At 51.6% G+C, this 15,748-nt stretch overlaps 4 non-coding genes across 4 annotated transcripts; 3 read left to right on the top strand and 1 right to left on the bottom strand.

Annotated features, from left to right (window-relative positions):
• Window positions 1–335: 335 nt before the first annotated feature.
• TRNAR-CCU lies at window positions 336–408 on the top strand. Its single transcript has one exon. It is a non-coding gene; the product is annotated as a tRNA-Arg (tRNA).
• Window positions 409–2,725: 2,317 nt separating this feature from the next.
• Window positions 2,726–2,797, top strand: TRNAQ-CUG. The gene has a single exon. It is a non-coding gene; the product is annotated as a tRNA-Gln (tRNA).
• Window positions 2,798–8,488: 5,691 nt separating this feature from the next.
• Window positions 8,489–8,562, bottom strand: TRNAT-AGU. The gene has a single exon. It is a non-coding gene; the product is annotated as a tRNA-Thr (tRNA).
• A 6,514-nt stretch (window positions 8,563–15,076) lies between these two features.
• Window positions 15,077–15,149, top strand: TRNAR-CCU. Its single transcript has one exon. It is a non-coding gene; the product is annotated as a tRNA-Arg (tRNA).
• Window positions 15,150–15,748: the final 599 nt, after the last annotated feature.

The raw sequence follows: 15,748 nt of genomic DNA, 5'->3' as shown, positions 1-15,748 counted from the left end.
CGACCAGCAGCCCACAGCCTCCCCCATGGTCTGCCCCACCTGGTTACTCCTTACAGGCCGACCTTACCCCCTTTCCTGCCCTGGATTCGCCCCCTAATCATCCTACTGCCACTCAGAGCCACAGCCGTGGAGGTGCTGAAGGAGGGAGGGGCGACTCTACGGTGGGGTTCTTCTCTAAAGATGGCTGGCAGAAAGGTGGTGCTCAGCTCTGTCAGTTGCCTCACTGCCAGGGAATGCAGATGTTTCTGTAAGGCGATTAAATGGGGTATTTGGCTTCTGAATGAATGTGAAATCCTGAGAGGGAATTTCCATCCCTCTTTCCACTACTGTTCAGGGCCCCAGTGGCCTAATGGATAAGGTATTGGTTTCCTAAGCCAGAGATTGTGGGTTCAAGTCCCATCTGGGGTGAAAAATTCCTTTCTTCTTCTATATTGCAAAGAAGCCTTGGTGTTATTTTCACCAAGGAAGCTGGGAGACGTTTGAACCCAAAGTACTGGATCTTGGGAGCAATCCCCCAGAAACAGCATCTTCCACTTGACAAATGCTTTCTAGACCCATCAGTAGCAAACACTTAATACTAGTGTTTGTCTGAGAATAGAAGGAAGGGGAGTGTTTACTCCAAAACATCCATGAGCGAAACAGACAGAAAGAGCAAGGCCGTCCTGAAACAGAATGGATCTGTCTGGAGACAAAGCAGATCCTGAGAATGAGCAACAGTGTGAAAAGAAGAACTTCAAATGTGTGTTAGGTGTTAGTTAGGTTGGTCTGACCAATTTCAAGAAAATACCAATGCTCGTAGACTGATGCGGACACTGGCTGCTTCTGATCTTTTACTGAGAGTTCATTGAGAAATATTTTCCTTAACTATGTTATGGAATATTGGGTGGGCTATGAAGGCACCATTCATCCTGCTTTCGCCCTTCAAGACAACACGGCTACATGGCATGCGGCCAATGCTCACCTTCCAGTCAACTGCTAGGGAAGACAACACAGACAGGGATGGAAGCAGGGCAGCCTGGAGCTCCACGGAGATGGTGGGACCAGGTCTCATCAACGGGGAGGTGGCCACCCCACCATGCACAAGGCTGAGCCAGCAAGTGTGGTGTGTGCTCCACGGTGCCCCTACTCCCTGCACGTGGTGGTGGAGGGCAGTTACTGAGTTCGGTTGGTCTGGCAAATTTAGGGCTTGGCTACTCTCGCAGATGTAGAGCACTGGGAGTGAAACCACAGCAGGGAAACCGCTGCCGTGTGTTCACACTGACAGCTGCAAGCACACTGGAGTGGCCACATTAGCAGCTCTGGCAATGCCACAGAGAGCAGTGCACTGTGGTAGATATCCCAGTGTGCAAGTGGCTGCAACGTGCTTTTTAAATGGGGGGCGGGGGTGGAGTGTGACAGGGAGTGTGTTGTGTGTACGTGGGGGGAGCAACGGTGTGTTTGGGGGGCTGAGAGTGTGTCAGCATGCTGTCTTGTGTGTTCGGACAGCAGCAGACCCCCCTCTCTCACACACACTCACAACAGCAGCATTCCACACTAATGGTTGCTTTGTCCCGGAGCAGATAAGCAGCCGGCTGTCAGAAACGGAGCTTTGAAAGGGGATATCCGCATGCCTGCAGCCGATTTCAAAACAATGACCAGAGTGGGCACTTGACTTCAGGGGATTATGGGACATTTCCTGATGCCAAACATCGTGCAGTGATGCAACACGTCGTCCACACTGATGCCCGGGCGTTTCAGCAGGGCTCAGCGAGCTTTATACTTCTCATGGAGGTGGATTACCCAGAACGCTCCACCTGCAGCGCCCAGGCGCTCCATGTGCCTTGTGAGTGTGGACACCTGAGGAGTTAGGGCACCTGGGGCTGCTTTAATGTGCTCTAACTTGCAAGTGTAGCCAAGCCCCTAGACTATGTCACTTGTGTGACTTACTTGTGCTATTGTAATAAATACAATAGACGTGCAATGGTCAGAAATTGCACCAGCAGAGAGGTATATTGCAGGGAAACCATAAGGAAATTAAGTGTTTAAATTATCCTCCACATGTCCCACATCCCACTAAAATGAATCCAACCCACAGGGCACGTGGGCAAAAGTATCAGTGTCAGGATGCTACATTGTTAGCATAGTAAACGAAGCTGCAAAATAAATGATGTTTAAATGACCTCACTCTGTTGTTTACAATCCTGTGTTAAGAGGTAATAGATACAGATGGACACCAGGCAGGGTCGTTTGGAGGACGAAGCCTTTATGCTTCCATCCCCCACCACTGTCAAGTTTTAGCTAATTAGGACAAGTCAGCAAATAAGAACAACCTCAGGTCTCAGTAACTGCTGCAGGTAGCAAAGTCCTACAGGGAGCAGTTTCTGGCGCTACACCTGCACAGCTCTGCTCCCCGGCTCTTCTCGGGCTCCTGCTCTCTCCTTAGCTCTGCCCCACTCTGGCCCAGGCAGTTCCAGCTCCCACGGAGGATGGGCCCCCCTGGCCTGGTGAATCCCTCATTACACTGCCTGGCCTGTCAGTGCGGCTACCTTGGAGCTTTGTCCTCTCCCCATTGCCCCGGGGACTGTCAGTCTCAGGGTCCTGATTTCCCATTGGCCCTTCCCCCTTCTATTGGGACTGGGAACTAGCCAACCAAAAACCCCACTAAGTTTTAGTAAAGGGCCAAGAGCCCCCTTACACAAGCCAGCACCGTGAGGGTCACCAATGTGCAGAGAAGGCAGCATGAGCTGGTCCCATGGTGTAATGGGCAGCACTCTGGACTCTGAATCCTGCAATCTGAGTTCAAATCTCAGTGGGACCTTGTGGTAAAGCCCTGGAGCTCACAGTGCTCCACTTCCCTGTCTCCAGCTCTGCAAGAGCAAATCTTTCCCATCCTGTTGGGTGACTCAGGTCTCTGGGTGGGACGGCTGCAGTGGGTCAGGGCTCTAGAACTGGCTACTTATGCCTGAGGGTTGGGATTCTCACAGCTTCACCTGATGCCCACAAGTTTGGCACTTGCCACTATGCTGTTCCTCTTGCCTGTCTGGCACTTGAAGAAAGCAGTGCCAGGGCCAGGCTTCATAGTTAGGAGGGGGAAGAGTCCCAGGCTAGAGCCCAGCACCTCTCCTCCTCTGGGCACCTTTAGAGCAGAAGCAGCTGGTGCTGACAGCTCCAAGGGAAGGCTTATAAGCCACAGGGCAAGAGGAGGGGAGAACCATGCCTATGCGTGGCCAGCAGACAGCCAGAAAGACACTGGGCTAGCCTGCTCCCTGGAATGCTGAATCCCCAGTGAAGGCCAACAGCCACCCAGCATGTGGGGCGGCTGCTGATGCTCTGTGGCCAGCATCAGAAGACGGTAGGAAAGCAGGGCCAGCCCACCTGATGGGGCCTCTATCTGTTCCCACTCAAGGTGCTCACTTTGGCAGTGGGGCAGGAGATTTTACCCCAAGAGGCTTTTCCCCAGCTGGCGAGAAGCAGAGAAACACCCAGGCTCCCAAGGCGCTATGTAGCAAGTACCCTCCAGCACAGGGACAGGTGCACACTTGGAAGAGGGAAACTGCTCCACACTCTAGCCCGGGCAGCCGCCCATTTTATTTGGCAAGTCAGGAAGGGCAAAGGCGAGACTGGAAGCACCTGGGGCTCATGCCCCAGCCTTTGTAACACCCAACCCCCAACTCCTTCCCAGGGCTCTAGCTGAAGCCGGAGCATTGGTCTGAGCGGCCAAGAAGAGGTTCCAGCTGTGAAGAAAGCAGGACTTGCAGCACAAAGTGAGCACAACCAAGAGGGGACTCAAATCCTGAATCATCATATCCACAGGGAGATGCCTCATTCTTTAGGCCACATGATGAGGGGGTCTAAGCTCTTCTTTGGAAAAGGCGACACTGTGTTTCTCAGGTCATCCGCTGAGGGGGCCGAGACTCTCTGGGCACAAGAAGTCGAGTTCCCAGCGAGATGTTAGACTTAATTCTATGGAGCCAGGTGCAGGGCTTTGGCAGGGAGGCTCAGGCATGGGGGATTGGGGTGCAGCGGATGGACCAGCTGTCTAGGTGTGGAGATTTAATTGCACTGAGGCACAGGCAGGAGGAGGAATCGTGCTGATGGTCAGTGGCTGTGCAGAAAAAAGGGTGTTGATTCCCCCATCCTAAATGGGCTGGTTGGCTTGACCCTTCTCCCCTCTGCAGAGCATGGTGGGGACTGCAGCTCACCCCTTGTGGGGCAGGAGGGCACAGGTGCAGGGCGCTGGGCTCCGATGCACCTGGAAGGCAGCTCCAGTGCGGTGGGGCAGGGCAGGGCCTGTGGTTTATGTTCTGCATTGCCTGGTGCTGAGCCATTGCACAATCCCCAGCCACGCCGCACAGTGCACCCCAAGAGGCGGTGGGGGGCCAAGCAGACGATCCAGCACGAGGAGGGAGAGGATGTGTGGTTGGGGGGAGGAAAGGCCTTGGGCTGCACTGGGGGAGCACAGAGCAGGGGTGACACCCCAGAAACCTGCAGCAAAGGGATGGACAGGTGGGCTGGGTGGATAGAAGAGGCAGTGAGCCTAAAAGGGGAGTGGTGTCTAGTGGTCAGAGCAGGGAGGGGGCTGGGCGCCAGGAGCTCTGGGTTCTATCCCGGCTCTGGGAGCAGAGGTGTGGGGGTCTAGAGGTGAGAGCAGGGGGACTGGGAGCCAGGACTCCTGGGTTCCATAGTGGCGGCTGATTTTTCCTGTGTCTCCCTCCCTACAGATCCCAGCCCAGCCCCCTAGCAGAATCTGACTGGGGGGCGGTTGCCCTGCCACACCAGACTCGTGATTTGAACCCCTCCCCCCATGGGCTCTGACATCACAGAATCTCCTCCCCCCCCAAGTCAGAAAGTAGGAGCCCCTCCTCGCATGCGGAGGAAGCTAGTGAGTCTCTTGGGGGTCTCTGGCAGAAGTGACAGCACCCACCAGACACCCACTCATGGTTGCAAGGAGACCCCCCTGCACCCTCCTGCACAGCCCCCTGCTACGAGGGGCCGGGAGCGCCCAGCCAGGGTCAGGAGGTGAGATGGGGTCGCAGTGGCAGGAAGGGGGCAGAGCTGGGGGTGGTGCCAGGTCTGGTTCTGGCTACATGGGGAAAAAACACACTGCTCCCCCGCAACACACACCCCTCCTGGTGTTGGGAGGGGAACAGGTGAAAGGACAAAAGAAGCAAGAGACAAAGAGAAAGGAGGGAGGGATGGATGGAGGAAAAGGTGAAACAAAAAGGACAAACCCTAATGTCCCCAGTGATTCTAAGGGACAAAATCCCAGGTGCAGAAAAAAATTCTGCCTCCTTAAGCTCATGTTTTCCATGCCTAGAATTCAACTGTCACCAGATGGATCAGACTGAACAGGTTTCAAGCCTTGAGGAGGCTCTTACCTTCTAAACAGGGACGGCTGTTTTCTAGTAAAATCAGGAAAAGGGGAGGAGAAAACTCAAAAGAGGCTCCTCCTGGCGCTCACGTACGTGAACCCGAATACTCTCTCAGTCCTCAAAGAGAGACCTGGAGAAGGAGACTTGCTGAAGCAAAGCCACAGGGGTCTCTGAGGTTTCCCTGGCCCCTCGCCCCTGTCCTGCCTGGCTGATGTCAGCATCTCTCTGTGAGGTCACCACCTCCCCACCACCTTTGACCAATAGTCTGAGGTCCTGCAAAAGGCCTTTGTGATGTCACTGCCACACCCCTCCCTTGCTGTGCTAATGTCCTGCCCCTGGCCAGGCACTGCGGAGGTTTGAGCTACTCCCTGTGGATCACCCCACTCAAGGAGCGTTCGTTCTAGGAAGCAAGCCGGCTAGACAGGAAAACATCAGACGCTGCTCCCAATGCTACACTCAATATTTCAGAAATTAGTCGCCTTTATGGCCAGAAGAGACCATTAGAGCATCTAATCTGACCCCCTGCATATCACAGGCCTCCTGTATGACACAAGAGCTACTTTTGGGGCAAACACATTCCAGAAAGGCATCTAGTCTTCATTAAATGACATCAGGAGATGGAGAATCCACCACTTTCCTTGGTAGCTTGTTCCTGCGGTGAATCATCCTCGCTGTTGAATATTTGTGCCTTAGTTGTAATATGAATTTGTCTCTTTTCACCTTCCAGCCATTGGGTCTTGTTATGCCTTTCTCTGCGAGATTAAAGAGCCCTTTAATACCCAATCTTTTCTCTCCATTAAGGCCCTTCAGCACTTCAGTGAAGTCACCTGCCAATCTTCTTTTGATAAGCTAAACAGGTTGAGCTCTTTCAATAGCTCACTAGAAGGCATTTTTCTCCAGCCCTCAGAACATTTGGTGGCTCTTTGCTGACCCAGCTCCAATTTCACAACATCTTTTTCAAATGAGGACACCAGAACTGGAGGCAGTATTCCAGTATCAGTCTCACTGATGCTGTGTCACCTCCTGTGACGTTATTGACATAATCTGTAACTGGATAGATCACCGTTGCGACCACTGTTCTATATTTGCAGCCAATATGGTAGAAAGGTTTTCGTGTAAGGGGTCTATGGAGAGGTTCTGATTGGCTGATTATAATTATGGAACAATGGGATAGAGAAACCTGCATCACTGAAAGTACAGCCATGAAGAAACCACACATCAGCCTTGCCTAGCTGGCAAGAATCAAACCTCCACAGAAAAACCCCTATGGTGTCAGCCCAGCTCCCTAAGCCCTCATCACACCCACTTAACACAGGGGCCTTTCTACACTATGGCTCTGTTCTCACTGAAGGGTCATTTCCAATGGTTTGCTCAGACCAGCTTCCCCAGCACACTCACTTCTGTGCAGCTCTGTACGTGTGGCCATGGCTGAATAGCAAGAATTCCTGCCCATTTCCCTCCTGGCTAGAGTGTGTTTGTGGTTAATGATGCTGCTGTAGATTGTTCATTCCCTGCCTTGACAATTCAGACAGTCCCTTTTCCCGTCGTATCGCCAGCACCTCTGTGATTCCAATAGCAGGGCAGGTTTTCTCTGGGCACTGAGATTTTTCAGGGAGTTGGTGGCTCCTTTCTTTCCTCACCCTGGAGTAAACTCAGCTTTTTATTCCATCCTTGATGACTCATGGAATAACAGCAGCAGCATGAAGAGGAGAGAGAATATCTCACTGCCGGGGGGCGGGGGGTGAAGGTGGCCGCATCCCCTCTGTCTGACCATTGCCATTGCAGGAGAGAAGGTTTCACTGGAATCGAATGCCCTGCCTCAGACCAGAGACACAGGGAGGTTTTGCTGTTCATGGATCCATGCAAAGGAAATTGTGTCTCTGTGTGAAAATGGGGAGGGAAATGAAACGCCCACAGGGTGGTGTCTAAGGCAGAAGGGACCCCTATAGGATTAGAACAGGACACGTTCTCAAGCAGCATGTTTCTTACTTTGCCCGTCTGTCAATTTTGATTATTATTGATGGAAATATTTTGCCATTGGATCATGTGTTTCCACAGAAATTGACATTCACCAACAAACACATAATTCTTCCAAGCCTGCCTAGTCTGCCGGTGGTGAGTTTAGAGGGACAGAGTCATTCTTCCCACTCCCCATGCCAGGCCTGTGCTCTCCAGAGTGTCAACTTCCCACACAGCTGGAATCCTTTCCTGATCTCCCTTCAGATGTCTGCCCCCCATCCCCACTTCTGGGATCCCCTCCAAACACTGTCCAACTCCCCTGCTGGTAGGATCCCTTCCCATTCCTTTCATTTCCTGCCTCCCCTCTGAGCAAAAGCTCTGGACTGCTTCCACACTAAGAATTGAACCCAAGCCACCTAGGTAAAAAACTGGGAAACCTGACCACTAGACCATATGGGACTTGCACAAGCAATAATCCATTTACACATTCACTAACACATTCACACTTTCACATTCATTAACATTTAAAAGTAGCCATTCAAAAAACTTCAAAAACAGACTTCAAAGAGAAATTGCAGAGTTACAATTTATTTGCAAACTTAACACCATTAATTTGAGCTTGAATAGGGACTGGGAGTGGCTGGCTCACTACAAAAGCAATTTTCCCTCTCTTGGTATTGACACCTCCCCATCAATTATTGGCAGTGGACCACATCCACCCTGACTGAATTGGCCTTCAACAGTGGTTCTTCCCTTGTAAGATAACTCTCTTCATGTCATGTTCCAATATATATTTATGCCTGTATCTGCAATTTTCATTCCATGCATCTGAAGAAGTGGGGTTTTGACCCACGAACGCTTATGCCCAAATAAATCTCTTAGTCCTTAAGATGCCACCAGACTCCTCGCTTTTTTTGTGAAATAAAAGCAAAACACATTCTAAGCTGATCTTAACCCTTTCAGTGCCCTTATAAAGTTAGATGCTTCTCACCACAGGTTGGCTGGTTGCTTTTCAGCTGGGGTCTCCCCTTTGATCAGCTCTTCAGTCACTTGGTGTGGTGGTGTCTGTAGGTGGAGGTGGAAGAGAGAGATAAAGCTTGGATTGTCAAGGGAGGTCTCTTCTGTTTCCTAGAAAGACACAGGAAAATGTGAGCAAAGGAGATGAAAGCTATAGAGCAAGGCACCACTGGGAGTTGAACCCATGATCTCCTGTTTACTAGACAAGCGCTTTAGCCAGCTAAGCCATGGTGCCTTCTGCAAAAAAGCTTTTGCAACCACTACACTTGATGGTCCAAGACTACACCTTCAAATTCCAAAGTACAGACATTCCCCATTTTCTTCAAGACTTGCAGACTTTTTGCTGTCTGGCTCTCTGTGCATGGAAAGCCACAGCTGAGCTGACAGAGGGCTTCTAACATGCACTTCTCCCACAAGCTGCCATGATCAGATACTGATTAGTGCTCTGTGTTTCACTCACAGCAGCTTCAGCTCAACTTGAGTCATGGTAACCTTTCCATCAGCTCCAGATTTACCACTTAACACTTTCCACAAGACTTAGCTGCAAGGAAGGGTCTCTGTGTCTTGAACAAGGATTGTGCAGTGAGGTCTTTTCTTTTCATTAGAAGAAATAAAAGAAAGGAGCCTGACAGAAAAGCCAGGTTCAGCAAGGAAGAACTGGCAGGCCAAGCCAGGATCTTCTGGTGAGTAGGAAGGCTCTTCAGCCAGCTCTTCCCAAAGATCACTATCCAGAGGCCACTTCCCACAGAGACTGATTATGGTTACAGACCCATCCTGAAATTAGAGCAGGATATTTTAAAGCTTATTCTCACAGTACAGTAACACAATTCAACCATGTCGGCACAGAGGACAAAGCACTCCTTCATTTCATAGTTATTGCTACTGATCTCACTGACAAACTTCCTTTTCTCGGGGCTCCTCCCAGCACTTTAGGGAGTTTTTCCTCTTCTCCCTTCCAGCTGTGGTGATGGGACTGCAGCAGCTCCCCGGATGGCCGGCTTTGCTCTTTCACTTACATCCTTCACTTCTTTGGCTGAAGCTGTGTTTGCCACCAGTTTAATCCATAGCTGAGACCTCAGGTACCAGCAGCTAGTTACAAAGGCTCAATTCCCATCACCATCAGTGGGAGGTTATCCAGGGCTGCCAAGACTGCAGGATTTGGCCCATGGACAGTCAAGGTGCTACAGCAGCTACATTCTTATGTGGTGAGTCCTGCAGCCTATTACCAAACTGCTCTGCCATAGTCTGCAGCTTGACTTTTTGAGTCTCTGGCAGAAGGGAGACCCTGGAGGAGAGAAGGAAAATGTCCTCAGCAGTCACAGCCGGCAGGAGCAGCAAAGACTGAGTATCAGACACACTTTTTCACCAGGACAGTAAATGTGCACAACCCCCTGATATATTCTCAGTTCACTCCCCCTCCCAAGGAAGCCCTATTCTGCTCTATTACACTCTCATGGGATGAGAGGGAAGGTCCTCTCATGGGTAAATAACTGGTTACAAGGTAGGAATAAATGGTGAGTTTTCAAAATGGAGAGAGGTCAATAGTGGTGCCCCCCACGGGGTCTGGGACAAGTGCTATTCAACATATTCATAAATGATCTGGAAAAAGGGGTAAACAGCGAGGTGGCTAAATTTGCAGATGATCCAAAACTACTCAGGAAAGTTAAGTCCAAAGCAGCCTGCGAAGAGTTACAAAAAGATCTCACAAAACTGGGTGAAAGGGCAACAAAATGACAGATTTGTTGATAAATGCAAAGTGATGCACATTGGAAAACATAATCCCAACTATACATATAAAATGACGAGGCCAAAAATAGTTGTTGCCACTCAAGAGAGATCTTGGAGTCACTGCGGATAGTTCTCTGAGAACATCCACTCAGTCTGCAACAACGGTCAAAAAAGCAAAGAGAATCTTGGGAATCATTAAGAAAGGGATAGAGAATAAGACAGAAAATATCATATAGCTTATGGCCCCCCACATGCATTGGCCTCCCCTCAGGCAGGGGGCTTATAGGCTCTTCTGCCAGTTGGTGTTAGCGGCAGCAACGGCTGGGTTCAATGTCTAGGGGAGGAGAGCAGCAGAGAGGGAGAAGAGAGAGTCCCGAGAGGGAAGCAATGAGAGCAGAGTGCAAACCAACCAGCTGAAAGTCTCACAGGAGTCCTGAAATATCAGTAGCTCCAGGACCCATCAGGGCTGCCCGGGGGGTAAGTGGGGCAATTTGCCCTGGGCCCCACAGGGCCCCCCACAAGAGTGTTTTGGGGCTCCTGGAGTGGGGTCCTTCACTAACTCTGGGGGCTCTGGAAAACTCTCGTGGGGCCTGGGCCCCCGGAGATTCTTCAGCTCTGGGTCTTCGGTGGCAATTCGGCGGTGGGGGGTCCTTCATGAATGAAAAGTGACTTCACTGAAGTGTTGAAGGGCCTTAATGGAGAGAAAAGATTGGGTATTAAAGGGCTCTTTAATTGAGCAGAGAAAGGCATAACAAGACCCAATGGCTGGAAGGTGAAAAGAGACAAATTCATATTACAACTAAGGCACAAATATTCAACAATAAGGATGATTCACCACAGGAACAAGCTACCAAGGAAAGTGGTGGATTCTCCATCTCCTGATGTCATTTAATGAAGACTAGATGCCTTTCTGGAATGTGTTTGCTCCAAAAGTAGCTATTGTGTCATACAGGAGACCTGTGATATGCAGGGGGTCAGATTAGATGCTCTAATGGTCCCTTCTGGCCATAAATTTTACTAATTTCTGAAAAACTGAGTGTAGCATTGGGAGCAGCGTCTGATGTTTCCCTGTCTAGCCGGCTTGCTGCCTAGAACGAACGCTCCTTGAGTGGGGTGATCCACAGGGAGTAGCTCAAACCTCCACAGTGCCTGGCCAGGGGCAGGACATTAGCACAGCAAGGGAGGGGTGTGGCAGTGACATCACAAAGGCCTTTTGCAGGACCTCAGACTATTGGTGGGGAGGTGGTGACTTCACAGAGAGATGTTGACATCAGGCAGGCAGGAGAGGGGTGAGGGGCCAGGGGAACCTCAGAGACCCCTGTGGCTTTGCTTCAGCAAGTCTCCTTCTCCAGGTCTCCCTTTGAGGACTGAGAGAGTATTCGGGTTCACGGAACTAAGCACCAGGAGGAACCTCTTTCGAGTTTTCTCCTTCTCTTTCAGTGATTTTACTAGAAAACAGAAGTCCCTGTTTAGAAGGTAAGAGCCTCCTGGAGGGAAGGGGTGTCATGAAGGCATCACAGTTTGGATGCCGGTGCCCCCCCAATGTAAGGAAGTTCCCGCCATCCTGCTCTGTGTTCGCAGGGCGGGAGAGAGCAGCATTCCATGGCGGTGATTTACTCCTGGCTGCCGGAGCAGAGCAGCAGGCTCAGCTGTCAGAACTTCCCAGAGCTATGAAAGGGGAGGGGCCCAGGGCTCATTAGCAGGAATGCAGGGCAGGCGAGTTCACAGCGGGCATTGTGGGATACTGGAGGAGGCCAGTTATGGTGATATAATGAACAGCAGTGTCCACACTGACACTCTCTCACTTTAAGTTTGCTGCAAAAAGCTTTAGACTTCTCATCGAAGTTGTTTTATTTTGTCACCAAAACAGGGCAGTTTTGTCGCCAGACGTGGCATTGCAGTGTGTACACCAGCCACAAGCTGCCGACCGAGGTAGCGTTGTGTGTTTTTCACACACCTGAGCAATATAATTCTGCTGAAAGAACTTTGTAGTGCAGACCTGGCCAAAGATTCACTCACACACAACTTGTAAGGAAAACGTCACCTGTTCCTCTGCTTTGCAGAATCCAAACACAAGCAAAGCTTGTCAGGCCCCAGTGGCAATGGCAGGGAGTCAGGTGTGGGCAGACAGTATGTTTTAGCCACCCACAGGCACCATGGCTTAGCTGGCTAAAGCATTTGTTTTGTAAACAGGAGATCCTGGGTTCAATTCCCAATGGGGCCTTGTTGACTGGTTGTTGGGGCACCTGCTATTGGCTACTGTCAGAAGACAAGATTCAGAGCTAGATCGGCCTTTGGTCTAGCCCAGTGTGGTTTTTCTTATGGTTTAAATAACACTCACAGGCACTGATAATAGTTAATGAATGTTTGAGAGTTACGAGCGGGTAGGTCAGTGCTCCCGTCCCCACACAGATGACCCCCACCCCTTCCTCTGGGACGGGGCAGGTCTGAGCTCTCACACCAAATGGCTCATTGGGGCTGACAGAATCTGTGAGCAGCTTGTTTAGTTTTTGCCAAAGCTTGAGTCCTGCTTTATGCACCGTGAGAATGAAAATCCTAAACTGCCCTTTGAAATAACGAATGCAGCAGGACGTGTTATTGTCCCTGCCCCAAAGCAGACAGACCAATGGAGAAATGCCATTGAGTCCAAGGTGATACTCCACTGCCATTTTACCTTTTTTGCTTGCTAAACTTCTTCTTATCTGCCCAGCCCAGGCTGTCCTCTGCCTCAGCTGCTGCTCCCGGCCTGCTCTAGAGTCAAACACGCAGGGCCCCCAGGGGAACAGAGGCTGGGACAGGGCAGCAGCCTGGGTTGGGCTGGGAAGATGCTGGGAGGTCTCGTTCTCTGAGAACTGGCCTGGTTCCTTCTCAACAGCGAACAAATCAATTCCACGTCCCCTCCCCAGAAAAACCAGCCTGGAGCCAAGGGCAGCAGGGGATGATTCCCTCTAGTTCCCACCGAGGCAGGATAGAAGCCAGGGTGTTTCTAGCAGAGCTTATGGAACTGACGTGGGGAAACCAGCCTTTAATAACAGGCAGTTCCAGTTTAAGCTCAGTGTTTTTAACAATTTCTACAACATTAAATAACCCTTCAATCGTAGTGTCACCATCCATAACATTGCTTCAGCCTTATAGGTTCCCAAATGCACAACTAAACATCTCTTCAAACACAAGGGAGTGGAGATCAGTCAGTGTTCAGAGTCATCCCACATAGAAGAACCATGTTGAGGTACATACTGGCCCCATCATGTGGCCATGGCCTTTCCCTCCTCTCTGTTTAAAGTTTTAATATTTTGCACAGAAACTTTCTTCCCTCAGGAGACACCTGGGAACCAGGGCTGCCATCCAGACAAACACCTTTAAGAGGCGGCGTAACCTGTCAAAAAGTGATCTCCCTCCTTCAGTTCAGTGACAGCCTGAGTGTCAGCCTGCGCATCTCTCTGCCAGTGCGAGAGCGCGTAAGGCACTAATCCGGATAGTGGCGGCTGGGTGGCAGGGGGAGGGTGTGAAGAAGCAGCAGAGTGGCGCAGCAGGAGCGTGCTGGGCCCAGAGGCCAATGGATCGAAACCATCCTCTGCTACGTGTGCGCTTGTTTCTTTTCCCTCTGGGCCTTCAAGCGAACTGGTGACCAGCAGAGCACCAAGAGCCGAGGCAAGAGATGGCTGAGGCGAAGCGGCGGCCTGCCAGGGAGCTCCCCGGCACCTCTGGCTGCCTGGGCTGAAGGCAAGAGGCAGGCCTGGGCGTGGCGAGGGCCTCCTGTCCTGGAATGAGGCTGCAGTGCTTCCTGGTCCCCTTTTCCCACCCAGACCGGCAGGCGGCTGCTGCGGGAGAACACAAGGGAGGCTCTCGGGGCGCTAGGCAGCGCTGTGTGGCTGTCAGGGGAAAGAGCCGAGGCTCCCGACTCGACCTGCCATTGACTCGCGTGGCTCTGCGCGCTGTCAGCCGGGGCGGGGCGGGCCAGGCTGCGGACGTGACTCAGGCTTGGGCCGCATGGCCCCACTTTCCTGACGAGGCATGAGGCAGGCCAAGAGCTTTGCACAGTGTACAGGGAAGTGGGAGGGAGGCATCTTCGGGCCGGCCTGTCTCGTCCGCTTCTCCCTTGCCACTTGGACAGAAGTGGGAAAGGAGCGAAACATACACAACTGAAAATTCTGCACTTGGATTAAGCCCGAGTCCCTGACATGGCTGCTCAGAGGCAGGCTTTTGCGGCGTGGCCCCCACACTCTTCCAGCCAGCGGGTGACCCCACTGTGTCCAAGAGGGAGCCTTTGAGGTGGCAAAAGGGGAACATCATGGCTCCCAGCAGACCTTAAGGAGCCCACGAGGAGCCTTCAGTGGCATCCCTGGGGGAGCATAAACTCCCCTTCTGTGCCCATAACACAGAGGTTGATTAATCAAAACCCTCTTCTGCCAGCACCAGGCCTCCTTCTTCTTACATTGGGCCTGCAAGTGAGGGGGCGGCTGGCACAGCTCCAACCTGTGTGTCAGGATGCCCGCAGCCTGCTGGGGAGCACCCAGAAGTTATTAATGGACAGAGACTCCTCAATGCCCTTAGTAACAAGGGTTTGGGGGTCACCGAGGCCAGTAAGGGGGTCACTATGTTGGCCCTATATCCCTGGGGTCAGGTCACTGTGCCACTTTGATCTAGAGCTCGGATCCCAACAACCAACCAGCAGCCCACAGCCTCCCCCTGGGTCTGCCCCACCTGGTTACTCCTTACAGGCCGACCTTACCCCCCTTTCAGCCCAGGATTTGCCCCCTAATTATCCTACTGCCACTCAGAGCCACAGCCGTGGAGGTGCTGAAGGAGGGAGGGGTGACTCTAGGGTGGGGTTCTTCTCTAAAGATGGCTGGCAGAAAGGTGGTGCTCAGCTCTGTCAGCAACCTGCCCAGTTGCCTCACTGCCAGGGGATGCAGACATTTCTGTAAGGCCATTAAATGGGGTTTTTGGCTTCTGAATGAATATGAGGAATGTGCAATTATGAGAGGGAATTTCCATCCCTCTTCCAGGTGCAATTAAGAGCTCCAGTGGCCTAATGGATAAGGCATTGGCTTCCTAAGCCAAAGATTGTGGGTTCAAGTCCCATCTGGGGTGAAAATCTCCTTCTTTCATGTATATTGCAAAGAAACCTGGTGTTATTTTTCACCAAGGAAGCTGGGAGATGTTTGAACACAAAGTACTGCAGCTTGGGAACAATCCACCAGAAATGGCATCTTCCACTCCACAGATCAGTAGCAAACAGTTAATATTAGTGTTTGTCTGAGAATAGAAGGAAGGGGAGTGTTTACTCCGACACCTCAGTGAGTGAAACAGACGGAAAGAGCAAGGCTGTCCTGAAAGACAACGGATCTGTCTGGAGGCAAAGCAGACCTTGAGAATGAGCAAGAGTGTGAAAAGAGGTTCAAATGTGGGTTAGGTGTTAGTTAGGTTGGTCTGACAAATTTCAAGAAAATACCAATGCTCGTAGACTGATGCAGACACGGTCTGACAACTCCCCCACTGCCAGCTCCCGATCGGTGTCAGAAGCTCTCCCTTCCCTGCTCCCCAGCCCTCAGCCCCAGGAACCACTGTCCTCTGCTTCCCCCTCCGGCCCCACCAACTTTTCCTCCCATTTCTGGGTCTCTCGCCCCAGGGGCCAGACACGGGGTCCCACTCACCGCAATGCTCTCCACGAGGGCCGCTTTGGAGACCTG

This window comes from Mauremys mutica, chromosome 22 (genome assembly GCF_020497125.1).
Source record: "Mauremys mutica isolate MM-2020 ecotype Southern chromosome 22, ASM2049712v1, whole genome shotgun sequence".
NCBI classification, from domain to species: Eukaryota; Metazoa; Chordata; order Testudines; family Geoemydidae; genus Mauremys; species Mauremys mutica.
Note: the sequence above shows the minus strand (reverse complement) of the source record. Positions and strands in the feature narration are given on the sequence as shown.